This window comes from Sorex fumeus, unplaced genomic scaffold (genome assembly GCF_029834395.1).
Source record: "Sorex fumeus unplaced genomic scaffold, SorFum_2.1 ptg000032l, whole genome shotgun sequence".
In the NCBI taxonomy this organism is placed as follows: Eukaryota; Metazoa; Chordata; class Mammalia; order Eulipotyphla; family Soricidae; genus Sorex; species Sorex fumeus.
Window position 1 is genome coordinate 13,372,345 of NW_026606089.1, and position 12,893 is coordinate 13,385,237.

General features: G+C 48.5%; 1 protein-coding gene across 1 annotated transcript in view; it reads left to right on the forward strand.

Moving 5' to 3' along the window:
- The window catches only part of TTC28 (tetratricopeptide repeat domain 28), a 716,021-nt gene that overhangs the window by 645,259 nt on the left and 57,869 nt on the right, over window positions 1-12,893 (forward strand). The window lies entirely within an intron of this gene.

The following is a 12,893-nucleotide window of genomic DNA, read 5'->3' on the forward strand; positions in this document are numbered from 1 at the left end:
ATTTTGAAAAATGGCCAATAAAAGAAGCCCAGACCAAGCAGGGGGGAAGGAAATAATAATACTTAGAGCAGAGATTAACAAGTTGGAAGTCCAGAAACAATCCAAAAGATCAACAAAACAAAGAGCTGGTTCTTTGAGAAAATAAACAAGATCAATAAACCACTGGTAAGACTCACAAAGAGCCTCTGGGCCATGTTTAAGCGCCTCACTGGCCTTGATCCAGAGACTTGATCCAGAGCAATGAACCCAGAAGACAGCAGCTCATCAGAGATTTCTCCAGACCCCGTGCAGAGCCAATTTCACCAGGGGACTTCAGATGGAGCAGGTGTCCCCTCAACACCCACTCCAGATGAACCCTTGGTGGACACAGACTTCCAGAAGAAAAACTCAGGTACTCAAAGAAATGGGTAAATTCCTGGATTCCTATAATCTCCCAAAGCTGAACTAAAAAGATTTGGAATACCTGAAATGATCTGTCACTATTGAGGGAAGTGAAACAGTAATAAAAAGTCTCCCCCAAAACAAAAGCCCTGGCCCAGATGGGTTCACTAGTGAATGCTTCCAAACCTTTAAAAAGAACCTGCTATTACTCCATGGCTTGGAGGCCAGCCGCACATGCTAGGGGAAAAGGCAGCTCACATAGAGAAGGGAGCACCAAATAAAGGGTGTTGGGAGGATCCTTCCAGGATGGGAGAAGCATGCTGCGAGTAGACTATAGACCAAACATGATTGCCACTCAATGCCTCTTTTGCAAACCACAGCACCCAAAAGGAGAGAGAGAACAAAAGGGAATGCCCTGCCACAGAGGCAGGGTGGAATGGGGGGAATGAGGGGTGGGAGGGATACTGGGATCTGTGGTGGTGGAAAGTGGGCACTGGTGGAGGGATGGGTATTTGATCATTGTATAATCGAAACCCAAGTCTACAACTGTACCTCATAGTAAGTAAAGTAAAGGCCCTCCCGTTCATCATCAATTTGCTCGAGCGGGCCCAGTAACGTCTCCATTGGAGACTGTTGTTACTGTGTCTGGCATATCGAATACTCTCGGTAGCTTGCCGGGCTCTCGAGAGGGGCGGAGGAATCGAACTCGGATCGGCCATGTTGATTGCGTGCAAGGCAGACGCCCTACCCGCTGTGCTATCGCTCGGTACCTCATAGTGTTTCACTAATAAAAATTTTAAAAATAATAATAAAAATAAAAATAATTAAAAGAACCTGCTCCCCATCCTTTTCAAGCTTTTCCAGTAAATTAAAGAAACAAAAAGACTTTCAAATAGTTTCTATGAGGCAAATGTCATCCTGATACCAAAAGCAGACAGAGACACCACAAAAAAAGATAAGTACAGGCTGTTAATCCCTGATGAACACAGATGGGAACATTCTCAACAAAATACTAGCAAGTTGGATCCAACAACTCATCAAAAAATTATATCAAATATCAAAAGACCAAGTAGGATTCATTCTAGGGAGGGAAGGATGGTTTAACACTCACAACTCAACATAATACACCATATCAATAAAAGAAAAGATAAAAACCATATGATCATATGATAGATGCAGAGAAAGCATTTGACAAGATCCAGCACCCTTTTTTTAGATTTTTATTAGTGAAACACCATGAGGTACAATTGTAGATTTACAAATTTTTGTGCTTGGGTTTCAGTTATATAATGATCGAATACCCATCCCTCCACCAGTGCCCTTTCTCCACCACCACTGATCCCAGTATCCCTCCCACCCCCCATTCCCCCTCATCCCACCCTGCCTCTGTGGCAGGACATTCCCCTTTGTTCTTTTGAGCATCCTTTTTTTATTTAAAAAAAAATTCTCAACAAAATAGGAGTTGAAGGAACTTTCCTAAGTATAGTCAAATCCATCTACCACAAGTCCACAGCACACATTATTCTCAGTGGGGAAAAAACTAAGAGCCTTCCCTCTAAGATCAGGAACAAGATAGGGTTGCCCACTCTCACCACTTCCATTCAATATAGTACTGAAAGCACTTGCCATAGCAGTTAGGCAAGAAAAAGATAACAAGGGGATCCAGATAGGAAAGGAAAAAGTCAAGCTATCACTATTTGCAAATTACATGATACTATACTTATAACATCCTAAAAACTCTACAAAAAAGCTCCTAGAAAGAACAGGTTTCATGGCAGGTTACAAAATAAATACCCAGAAATCCATGGTTTTCCTAATGAAATAACGAAATAATGAAAGAGAAGAAAGATTTTTTTTTTTTTAAAAAATCCCATTCACAATTGTGCCTCAGAAAATCAAGTACTTTGGAATCAACTAAAGAGGTGAAGGACCTATACAAAGAATACTACAAAACACTGCTTCAAGAAATAAAAGAGAACACTAGGAAATGAAGATGCATCCACTGCTCATGGATCAGGAGGATTAACATTGTCGAAATGACAATCCTCCCCAAAGCCTTATGTAGATTCAATGCAGTCCCTATAAGGATACCCAAGACATTTGTCAAAGAAATAGACAAAACACTCCTAAAATTCTAATGGCACAATAAACCCCCACAATTAGCTAAAGCAGTCCTTGAGAAAAAAGACGATGGAAGGTATCACCTTTCCAAACTTTAAACTCTACTAGAAAGTAAATGTAATTAAAACAGCACAGAGACAGATCCTCAGACCAATGGAACAGACTTGGATGTCCTGACACAGATCCTCAAATTATATGATCTCTTAATATTTGATAAAGGAGCAAGAGGGGCTGGAGCGATAGCACAGCGGGTAGGGTGTTTGCCTTGCATGCGGCTGACCCGGGTTCAAGTACCAGCATCCCATATGGTCCCCCGAGCACCGCCAGGAGTGGTTCCTGAGTGCAAAGCCAGGAGTAATCCCTGAGCATCACCGGATGTGACTCAAAAGGCAAAAAAAAAAGGAGCAAGAAATGTGAAGTGGAGCAAGGAAAGCCTTCAACAAGTGGTGCTGGGAAAACTGGAAAGTTACGTGCAGAGAAAAATGAACTCAGATCTCTATAACCAGGCACAGTAGTCAGATCAATATGGATTAAAGACCTCAATATCAGACCTGAATTCATAAGGTACTTGGAGGAAAATGTAAGCAGAACCCTCCATGACAGTGAAGGTAAAGGCATCTCTAGAGATGAAACACCACTGACCAAACAAGTGAAAGCAAAGACAAACAAATTAAGCTAAGAAGCTTTTGCATCTCAAAAGAAATGGTACATACAGAGACAGCTCACCGAATGGGAAAAACTATTTCCCCAAAGCCCATCAGAAAAGGGGTTAATATCCAAGATATAAAAGGCACTGGTAGAACTTTACGAGAAAGAAACCTTCAACCCCATCAAAAAATATGAAGAAGAACAAAATTTCCTCAAAAAAGAAATACAAATGGCCAAAAGGCACATGAAAATATATTATACATCACTAATCGTCAGGGAGATGCAAATCAAAACAACAATGAGATATTATCTCTCACCACAGACTGGCACACACCAAAAAGAACAAGAACAACCGGTGCTGGCATGGATGTGGGGAGAAAGGGACTCTCATTCATTGTTGGTGGGAATGCTGACTGGTCCAATCTTTTCTAAAAACAATATGAGCATTCCTCAAAAAACTAGAAATTGAACTGCCATATGACCCAGCAGTACCACTTCTGGGAATATATCCCAAGGGTGCAAAAATACACAGCAGAAAGGACATCTGCACTTGTATGTTCACTGCAGCACTATTCACAATAGCCCGAATCTGGAAACAACCCAAGTGCCCTAGAACAGACAACTTATTAAGGATACTATAGTACATCTACACAATGGAATACTATGCAGCTGTTAAGAAAAATGAAGTCATGAAATTTGCTTATAGCTGGAAGGACACGGAGAGTATCATGCTGAATAAAATGAGTCAGAAGGAGAGGGACATAGAATGACTGCATTCATTTGTGGGATATAAAAATATATAGTATGAGACTAACAACCAAGGACAGTAGAAACAAGGGCCAGGAGGATTGGTCCGTGGTTGGAAGCCTGCCTTAATTGCTGGGGGAAAGGGAATTTCAGCTAGAGAAGGGACCAGTATGAAAATGATGGTTCCAAGGGCTGGATGGGAGATGTGTGCTGAAAGTGGGCAAAGGACCGAACATAACCTCAGTATCTCAATATCTGTATTGCAAACAATAATGCTCAAAAGGAGAGAGAGAGAGAGAGAGAGAGAGAGAGAGAGAGAGAGAATAAAAGTTCCTGCCATAGAGGAAGGCTGGCAAGTGGGGGTGGGGGGAGGGGAGGAATACTGGGGTCATTGGTGGTGGGAAGTGTACAGTGGAGGAGGGATGTGTGTTGAAACATTGTATGACTGAAACCTGATCTTGAAAACTTTGTAACTATGTAACTCAGGGTGATTCAACTAAAAAAAATTTTTTTTAAAGACTGTTTAGGGTGGCATACCTGGTAGACCACTCCCAGCAGTTCTCAGAGAACTGGGTGGTGCCAAGGATAGACCCTCTGTCTCCCTCATGAAAATTCTGTGATCCAGCCTCTGAGCTAGCTCCCCAGTTGCCACCGGATATCTCGTGTGCTGGTCAGGGAATAAGTCAGCATAACCCACATCACAAGACAGTTTGGTGTTACCATCGGTTGCTGAGTATCTGGCCATTGAGTAGGAAGAGCCTTAGATGTACTCTCCAGAGAGGATGTGGTGCCTAAGTGTGATATTCAGAGCTGCCCAGTGAACAAAAGCAAGATCTTAGAACCACCCACAGGCTCATAATAAAAGGGGGGGGGGGGGGTGTCTCTGGGTATTACCAACAGCTTTGCCATACCTTTAAGTAGAGTTCAAAACAAGCAAAGCAAACACATTCTTTGGGGCAAGATATGAGATCACTGGTGTGGAAAGGATAGTCAGAGGGATTCAGGATGGCACCTGAATGTGCGTTCATTCCTGCCGGAAGTCAAGTATAGAATGAGTTCAGAAGCTCTGACGTTCTTAGCAGCCCAGCAAGAAGTGGAGTTGGTGTTCTTATATGACCTCAGAGATCACCCCTAAGTGAATCCCCTCTGGTATTTCTCATGAAAGTTTTTGTGGGAGCGGAGTGGGGGGAGGGGAAGGTGCTGGGGACACACACCCATTGGTGCTTGGGGCTTACTCCTGCTCCTGGCTCTGCATTCAGGGGTCACTCCTGGTGGGCTCAGGGGACAATCTGTAGTCCAGAGGTCGAACCCGGGTCAGCTGCATATAAGGCCAGCACCGCTGTTCTCTCTCTTCAGCTCCTTTTTATGAATGTTTTTTTTTTCTTTTGGGGTCACACCCAGCGATGCTCAGGAGTTACTCCTGGCTTTGCACTCAGGAATCACTCCTGGCGGTGCTCGGGGGACCATATGGGATGCTGGGAATCAAACCCGGGTCGGCCGCGTGCAAGGCAAATGCCCTACCTGCTGTGCTATTGCTCCAGCCCCCTTTATGAATGTTTTAAAAAACAGAATTCTTGAAAGTAGGTGGGTGCTTCCCCAACTCTCCATGAGAGGGGCAATGTGAAGAAGGAAGGATTCGCTTAAAGACAGGAAGCAGACAGGCAGCCGTGCAAGGAGAGGCCTCTGTGCCCGGCAGCGGGCAAGTGTGAGTCCTGGAACTGTGGCTCCAGCGAGTCAGACACCAACTCTTCTGTGCCCCTGAGTCAGGGACCAGTGCTCCAGGGGACCTGCCAGGCATTTTCTGTATTGTATGGGGAGCTGGGTAGAGACAGACAGCACAGGACTGAACTCGGGGCTTTGCATATGCATCCCATGTGCTCTGCCACTTGACCCCCCGGACATTTTTTTTCTTTTTATCTGTTGTCCTGGTTCCTTTGTTCGTAATTACAAAACTTGCAGTGGGGGCTGGGGGGGAGGTTCGTGCCAGAATGTGGCCTGTGGAGAAGGGATGGAGCGGATCTATCGTGCAGGCCTTCACTGCTTCTCTCGGGGTCCACATCAGCCAATGGCTGCCTCGTGCCATAACCAATTTTATTTATAAAAAAAAAAAACCTCTTTGCGGTAATCAAATCTCAATATCTCTGACTTTGTATACCGTGCCCTTTGCCCCAGTGAAATTCCCCAACCTTTCCTTTCTGATTGATTCTGTGCGGCTTTATTGAGCAATCAATATGTGAGACATTTTAATATGGAACTCCAGGAGCTCTCTCTTCCTTTTGGGGAAGTAACCCCAAAGAGGAACACCCCCTCCCCCAAGATTCTCTTTGACCGCCCTAAGAGACATGTGTCTCAGCCCATTTGTACTTGGAGGGCTTGAAGACGCTGAATGAGGCAACCCTGGAGGGGTCACCCTCCTGAGAGGATCCCCCCCCTCCCCGTGTCCGACCCATGGGTTACCACGTGCATACTAGTTGGGTGCTCCTGCCAGCGCCAGGGCACACCCCAGCAGCTCAGATTCCCGTAGCCGTGGGCGCGGTTCTGGCTGGGCTCTGTGCCAACAGCTGTTCCACTCTTGGCCTTCCCAGTCTTATCTCTCGGTGACCTGAGACCTTTCTGCAGGCCACCAAGCACCCCAGCAAAGCACCGAGTCCAGGTACAGCTCAATCCTCCTCCACTCACGCTTATTCCCTGGGCTGGAGCCAGCCGGGGGCTCCTGAACTTCTCCAGGAGGGCGAAGTCTGTCTCCCTTCCGGGGTGGCTGCCCATGGGATGAGCAGCACACCCCCCCCCCTCCCACCCTGAGATCTGGAGCGGGTCGGCGGGTGCTCGCTGGGCTGGGGCACCTTCCTCCCTACGACATTTCACAGTTAGGCCACACTTTTGCCCCTGCCTCGCCCCTCAACACCTGCCAGATGTGGGGGCCTCCTCCCTCTCCTTCAACAGAGAATCATCTTCCCCTCCTGGCTGTGGAATCTGGGGGCCTCTTTATCCCCTCCCTCACTACTTGGCCTCTCCCTGGGAAGCGCCAGTCCTGCTCAAGGACTCAGCCCTCCCTGCCAGCAGGCACCCACTTCACAGTCAAGGTCTGAAAACCCAGGCCTGTTCTCAGGCGATGCCCCCCAGCGAGGGCCTGGAGTGCCACTTTTGCCCCTTGACCTTAAAGCACCCCTCCATCCCACGCGGGAGCCAAGTTTCCCTCGATGATCTCTGGGTCTCCTTTTCCTTCGTTGCTGCTGCATCCAGCTTGAGCCTGTTGGCACTTGCATGCAGCTGGTTCCATTTGGGTCCCCAGGACCACCAAGGAGCTGGGAGTCAGGACTGGGCCCCGAGCATTGCCACGTGTGGCCCCCAAGGCCTAAATAAACAGATACTCCGGAGTCTTGCCCATTTGCTTCTGGAACCAGTCGTCTGTCCTGCCCCGGTACGAGACCTCAAGCAAACAAGTCCACGTGGCCACTCGGGCCTCCTATCTCCTGCTTTCTCCTCCTCTTCCTCTTCCAGTGTTCTTGGCTCTCTGCTGTGAGCACACTTCTCGAAAGCTCCTGTCGATACTTGAACCAAGAGAAAACGATGGTGCCTAAGGAGGAGGGCCTGGAAAGGAGGTCACTCCGCCATCCACCAGGCCATCCACGCTGCCCTCCTCTGTCCTGGTGGTGGCCAGGTGCTTCCCTTTGCCCTGACCACAGTGGCCTGTCCCCCCACATTTGTACCACCTTGCTGCTTCTACCAACACGGGGTACCCTGGAGGTCTGTCTGCCCAGCGGCACATGCTTTCCCTCCGAGTCCCAAACACGGGGTGACTGGGACTTGGGACTTGACCTTAAAGCACCCCTCCATCCCACGCGGGAGCCGAGTTTCCCTCAATGATGCCTGGGTCGCCTTTTCCTTCATTGTTGCCGCATCCAGTTTGAGTCTGTTGACACTTGCATCTAGCTGGTTCCAGTTGGGCTTGAGCTGGCTTGAGCTCAGGAATTACTCCTGGCGGTGCTCAGGGGACCAGGCAGGATGCTGGGATTGAACCCAGGATGGACTGAATCCAGGTTGGACACATGCAAGGCAAACACCCTACCTGCAACCACCAGGACCACCACCAGGGAGCTGGACCCCACGCATTGCCACGTGTGGCCCCCAAGGCCTAAATAAACAGATAAACAGACGCTACAGAATCTTGCATACCAAGAGGTGGCATCCCCTCAAGCAAGTCACGAGTTGCAGACCTTGGACTGGCAGCCACAGCATCACGCTGGCCCCCAAGCCCTGTACACACAAGACGCCTGCTTCCCAGCCTTGCCCCGACTCATTAAAACTTCCAGAGGCTTCAGCTCTTCTCTCCGGCTTTTGATGGACTTATGCTAATGCTGCCAGGAGTCAGGGCTAATGAGCAGGGAAGCGGCGGAATTGATTTAAGTCTCTGTCACTCCCGCAAAGCTCGCTGTCTGAGAAAGACAAAGTTATCATCGTAAACTTGTCCCTTTCTTTCTTCCCCTGCACGCAGTGAGTCCCCTAATTAGAGGCATGGTGGGGGACGGAGGGTGCGAGAGGGCTTCGATTCCCCAGCGGGCCTAATAAAAGCCCCACTCTCAGGCAGGAGCAGAACCTCCCCACCTCCTTCCCACCTCCGGGTCTGTCCCTCGTGAAAGGCTCAGCCTCGTGCCCTCCGCGGCCTCCCTGCTTGCTCATTTGCTGCAGCTGAACCCCTGGGACAGAAGCCACGTGCCCCCTCCAATCTCTCGGGGAGCTCAGTCAACAGTGGATGTCCCCGTCCACCTATGCCCAGAAGCCTGACGGACATATCCCGTCCCCAGAGGGTCTGACAACGGCAAGATGTTCCTCTGGCAGCAGAAGTGAGTGTCTGCGTTGGCTAACTTAACAACTGGATGTGCATCACAAATCAGTTGTCACCTGAAGTTTGAACACTTGCAGAGATTAAATGCAAAGACTGGGACAGCCGGAGCAATAGTACAGCGGGGAGGGCATTTGCCTTGCATGAGGCCGACCCGGGTTCAATCCCCAGCATCCCATCTGGTCCCCTGAGCATCACCAGGAGTAATTCCTGAGTGCAAGAGCCAGGAGTAACCCGTGAGCATTGCCGGGTGTGGCCCAAAAAACCAAAAATAAAAATAAATAGATGCAAAGACCACATGAGCCATGTGCTGGTTTTCTTTCCCTGAACCGTGCGCTGTGAACCATCTGGTTTTTATTTTATTTTATTTTATTTTATTTTGGCTTTTTGGGTCACACCCAGTGATGGTCATGGGTTACTCCTTACTCTGCACTCAGGAATCTCTCCTGGCAGTGCTGGAGGACCATATGGGATGCCAGGGATCAAACCCGGGTTGTCTGCGTGTAAGGCAAAAGCCCTCCCTTCTGTGCTATCACTCCAGCCCTTTATCTGGTTTTCATTGTAGACTGGCTTCACCAGGATGTTTGGGTGCCACATTTCCTGCGGAGACTTTAGGGACGCCCCTTGGCCCTATGTCCGAAAGAGTGGTTTGAGTAGAGCTGGTGGTTTGGCTGTTGTGGGCTCCGGCTGGCTATTTGTTCTGTCTTAGCCCTTGCTGGGGTGTGCTTCCTTCTGTGCTGTCCTGGCCACTCTCCCACTGGACTGATGTCCACTGAGAGTAGGCAGCGGGCCTGTCCCGCTGCCTACTCTCAGTGGACATCAGTCCAGTGGGAGAGTGGGCCTGGTAATGGACCATCAGGACAGACAGAGCAGTGGCTAGCTCGCAGGGAATGGCCATGGAATGGCGAAATGAAACAGGCCTACCTACCATGACCCTACATAAGCCATTTATTTGTGATGGTATCACACCCAAAGCTAAGAAAATGTCAAGAAAATGCTCAAGTTAGTCTAACTGGGCTCAAGAAAAGATCATTTTGCAATGACACAGAAAGCACAAACTGGACTCACACCAGCATGAAATAACAACAAAATAAGTGTGTGTGTGTGCACACACACACACACACACGCACAGTTTTTCTTTTAACCAAGCATCAACTAATGCTTTCCTGGATCTTACTTCCTGTCTGCTTCTGTGTTGATTCTTTGATTCTGTGTTGAGGTTTGAGCTCTCAGTCAGAAAGCTCCGTGTAGTTTACCTGTGAGTCAGAATCCAGGATTATGGTACATTGGAAGTGGATAAGTTTAAAAGAGAGACAATTAGAGTGGGGAGAAAGTGGCAAGGAGGGGACAAAGCTGCCTAACATCTTTGAAAATGAGCTATGTGAAAATAAGAAAAAAAAAATTAACGAGTGGTGCAGGGCATAGAATTCTGGTCCTGTAAAACGTGAGACATTTCACTCCTCCGGGGCAGGCAGGATCTCTTAGAAGAGACACAATTTGCCTTTCATCTTGTTCCACTCAGTAACACTAATAAACCAAGTTGCATAAACTATCACATGGTTGGGGAGGTGGGGGAAAGGAGGAGGAATGAGAGGGGAGGAGATGGGGAAGGGGGAGGGGTGGAGGAGATGGGGGAGGGGTGGAGATGGGGGAGGGGTGGAGTCTTCCCAATGCAACTCCATCATTGTGCGTAAGCATCAGTTTCCCAATGAGAACCTCTGAAATGGCTTCTTTTGGGACAGAGGAGAGAGAGGTGGCCTCTGTGGGCAGTTGTCCTGTGCCAAAGGTGTCCAAATTCACTCTGCATCCTCAGCGGCCTTGGAGGGAGTGAGGCTCTCCTGGAAGCAGAAAATTCAGCCCCTCAGAGACTTGTCAGGGGCTCACGGCTGGTTCATTGGTGGGGCGGCCATTGACTATATTTGGAAAGGGGTGATCATGAATAGTGCCCGAGGCCTCCTGGGACCCTGGGATCCTGTTCTCGATGATTCTGCCTGGGAATGAGAAATAGACTCAGGGCATCAGTGAATTCATTCAGTTTTTGCAGTTTTTTTTGCTGTCCCTTTGGAGATTGAAGTTGACCTACTTTTCCTTCTCATTCTGGAAACCTCCACCAGGTCTCCAAGCACCGGGTATTGTCCAGTCTCACTGACCTCAGCTGAAAAGCAAAATGTAGAAAACTCGGCAAGATGAGAGAGTAGAGAGAAAAACGTTATCACTGTTCAAGTGTCGCACATTTATTTAAAGTCTTACCAGGCAGGGTAAAATTTGAGAGCCCGGCAAATGGTTTCTCACAGAGAAATGAAAGTCCTTTGGCGCGTCGAATACTTTCCCCCCAAAATGAATAAATCCTTCATTGCCCTAGATATTTCTTGAAATGAAAATAGTCCATATCAAGCCATATGATGAAAGCAGTAATTCGGCGAATTGAGACTTTACTACTTTCTAGTCCAACATTAAAGTGATCTTTTAATCTGGCACACAATTCCCTGAACTCTCTCCAAATAATTGCTCTGGTGGTTTTAGCTTAACCTTGAAGCAGGCTCGGAACTCTTGTGTGTTTGACTGCATTTGAAGGAGAGAAACAGTTTTTAAGCACAGGAGGCTTACCTTTGCGTCAAGGTGGGGAGCGTGGGGGGCGGGGGGAGGGGCGGGGAGAGGGAGGGGGTGTTCTCCCTCTCTCCCTCTCTGCTCCCGAGCCCTTTAGCCCTAGCGGGTCTAGCGGGGACCCCCCGGGGCCCATCCTGGAGTCCTCTGAGATCCTGCTGGACTGTGCCCACGAAGATTTCTCTCTTTGCGACAAGGAGACCGAACCTCAAAGACACGCATCCTCGGCCTCCAATTCAATGATAGAGTCAGCCAGAGAGCCCCACGAGCCTTCAGACTGGGCTCCCTGCAGCTCCCTCGGGCCATTTGTCTCTCTTAACGGAAGCATATTTGTTGCGGATAAGCTCTCATTAGAAAGATTTGCCAAGGCGCAGGCCAGATCTTTGATTGTAATGGAGTTTGCCCTCGGTTTGAGATATGGGCTTTTCCTGGGCTTTGTCACAGTATTTATAGAAATAAAATGTGAGTGATACTAATAAAGTTCTGAATTATCTTCCACAGAGCGCTAAGCTTTCAGATGAGCTATGTTTAAGTCAGTAGAATATGGACGAAGATGCGGGGGGGGGGGGGGGGGGGGCAGGGGGGACTGTCTTTTTTTTTTTAACTTAGCCATGTGGGTTAAAGGATAAATCTGAAGCGGCTTACATTCAAAGTGGGATCCGAGCCAGGGAGCCCAGCAGAAATAAATGTCACTTGGTGTGCTGAGACTCTGGCTAGAACAAGAGCTGTGAAGGGTCCGGAATGAATCCAGGGCAGACACCATCAGCCGCGTTTTCCAAGTTAAGATGGCCTGGTATCCAAATAGAGTTTGAAATCTTTTATCCATTCATTCCTGCATCCATTATTCATTCAGCATCTACTTGCAAATGTCCCCCTGATGTCGCGCAGTAGGCCCTGAGGGGGCAGAGGAAGGAGGCAGTGCTCGGCTTCAGGGACTCACAGGCCCGGCATGTGGGTGGCGTGAGCAGACACAGGCAAAACGGAAGCTCACAAAGGCCTAACCAACTGCCATCAGGAGGGAGGCCAGGCTTCTTACCCCCTCCAACCTCCAAATCTCCCTCCGCCCCTTCCTTTCTTTCTCTTTCTTCTTTCTTCCTCCTTCCTTCTTTCCTTCCTTCCTTTCTCCTTTCCATCCTTCTTCCTTCCTCCTTTCCATCCTTCTTCCTTCCATCCTTCTTCCTCCCTTCCTTCTTCCTTCCTTCCTCCCTTCCTTCTCCCTTCCTTCTCCCTTCCTTCATCCCTTCCTCCTTCCTTCCTTCTGTCTTTCCTTCCTCCTTCTATCCTTCTTCCTTCCTTCCTCCTTCCTTCTTTTTCTTCCTTCTTTCTCTTCTGTCTCTTTTCTCTGCTCTCTGTGTCTCTCATTCCTTCCTTCCTACACCTGCTAATAATCAAGAGTTTTACTGCTGACTCTGCACTCAGGGATCACTCCCAGCAGTGCTTGGGGGGCCATCTGTCATGCCATGGATCGAATCTGAGTAGATCACATGCAAGGCAAACACCCTACCTGCTGTGCTCATCCTGCTGTGCTCATGCCCTACCAGCTATTCTA